Below are 2,131 nucleotides of genomic sequence, written 5' to 3' on the forward strand. Positions count from 1 at the left end.
ATGCACCCCTGTGTTGTAACAGGCAGCCCCAGCTCTATGGCTGTGCGATATGTGACACCTGTGTGAACGTAGCCTCATCACGCACAGGTGCTGATTCTAGTGTTATGGAAACAGTGGGTCTCTGACAGGTTTGTAGCTTCCTGGGCCCTAGAGCAGAGTGCAGAAATGTTGGTATCATTAGACAAGTAGAGGTTTAAATCCAAGTCTGAATGTCTGTAGACACAGGTTTTCAGGGTGAAATTTAAAAATAAGTCAGAGGTGGCTTTGACACTGCCTCCCTGAGCTTGGGGAGACCCTGAAAGAAGGTGAAGTGGGCTGTTTCATGCCCTGCAGGAGGTGGATGGAGTGGGCAGGATGTACAGGACCCCTCTGTTAGCATGGATGGGGTCTGTGATGGGCTCCTGGCTGGGATTTAGGGGACAGAATCTCCAGGCCATACATTGCAGCTCTGAGCTGGGAGCTGAGCCTTGTTTCCCTGTGAATGGGACCAACACCGAGGGGGAATTCCCCACTCACCAACTGACTGGGACCTCTCGATCATAAAAGGACCAATTGGGATTTGTGGTCATTCTGTGAAGGAGCCCCCAGCTCACAGGGAGGGGAACTTTGCCGTGAATATTTCCTTTGCCAAAACTGTTCCTGGGACAATTTGTCAACGGGTTCTGCTTTTCTCTTGAAGGTGGTGGAAGCCCCAGGAGTGATGAGGAACAACAGGGTAGGTGCCATCTGCTTTCTGCTGTGTTTGTGGCTCCCTGCCCAAAGTCCCCTGGGCTGGTGATAGTGGGCAATGCTGACCTCCAGACCCTCAGGCTACATGGTCCTGTGTGTTCTGCAGGAAACTTCTATATACCTTTGCTGGAACAGGAGCTTGTCACGTGGGATCCCAGTTTCCACTATGCCCTGGAGAAAGTCCATGCTGATTGATGGATTCATTGATCATTGATCACTTATTGGTTGGTGACTGATTGATGATTGATTGATTGATCAATCGATTATTGATTGGTGACTGATGATTGATCGATGTGGTGTGAATGTGGACCTGTTCCATTCTAACAGTCCTTGTGAAAATGCTGGTGATTTATCTTTCTCCTTTCTCATAATCCTTTCCTGTATAGGGAACAAGAAAATAATGATTAAAAACAATTCCCTTAACAGTTTTTTTAAAAAACAAGAAAGAAACAGGAGAGGGAGCCAGAGGAGAGGGAGAGAGAGGCAGGAAGGAAGAAAAGGCATGAGAAGGGCTCTGTGCCAGTAGCTTAGTGGTTATGGAGAATTGTTTAAGCCCAAGAGTTGGAGGTTGCTGTGAGCTGTGACGTCACAGCACTCTACAGAGGGTGACATAATGAAACTCTGTCTCAAAAAAAGAAAAAAGAAAAGGCCTGAGAAGAGAGAGAAAAGGGAAGATAGTAACTGGCTATTTTAGTATCTCATGCCCCTAAAATTTGCAGGCACTCTGCTCCTAGCAACTCCTTCAGCAGAGGAGAGATTTATTTGGCAAAAGATTTTAATGTCTATTTCCCATTTTTGCTGATATCAAAACGTGGACTCCTAAAATAGGTGGTGTGTGTTCACAGAAAAAGAAACACGTGTCATATCTTTATTATCTTTCCGGATGCCGGTTCCTGGCTTTTAAACTTTCTCTAAGGAAAGTGATAATTTGCTTTTCAGCCTCACCTACGGTGGCACGGTCATTTTGTTGTATTCCTGGTGGCTGAGAGAAGGATGGACCTCACTTCAGATATTGATTAAGTAATAGAAATTGATTGATAATTTTGATATACCTACAGGTGCACCTGCAGGGGGCTCTTGTGGTGGGCCAACAAGAAGCCTCGAATAGTGGGGGAGAAGCCTTTTATACTATTATTCTGCATAGTCGTGGTGATTAGCAAGCTAGCACAATAACAGAAGCCAATCGTAGCAGTTAGAGCCGGGTCACAGGGTAGGGGTACAGATTGATTCATACATCACAAAATATATCGCAAGTACATTACTTCATGATCATAAGATAGGGCATGTCATAGGGGTTTACACAGTTCAGGGTGGAGGTACGTGTTTACTTAGGGTACATTAGCTCATAGTTCAGGGGTACAAAACAAGTGTTGGGTACATTTCCGAGAACAACTTGGGACCT

The 2,131-nt window shown here is 45.6% G+C and overlaps 1 long non-coding RNA gene across 1 annotated transcript in view; it reads left to right on the forward strand.

Moving 5' to 3' along the window:
• LOC105887303 overlaps positions 1-2,131 on the forward strand; it is a 23,832-nt gene that overhangs the window by 6,815 nt on the left and 14,886 nt on the right. The window contains exon 4 of the long non-coding RNA XR_001161432.2: positions 680-715. This is a non-coding gene — a long non-coding RNA (uncharacterized LOC105887303). The remainder of the gene's footprint in view (positions 1-679; positions 716-2,131) is intronic.

This window comes from Otolemur garnettii, unplaced genomic scaffold (assembly GCF_000181295.1).
Source record: "Otolemur garnettii isolate 467f Iridium unplaced genomic scaffold, OtoGar3 scaffold00065, whole genome shotgun sequence".
NCBI classification, from domain to species: Eukaryota; Metazoa; Chordata; class Mammalia; order Primates; family Galagidae; genus Otolemur; species Otolemur garnettii.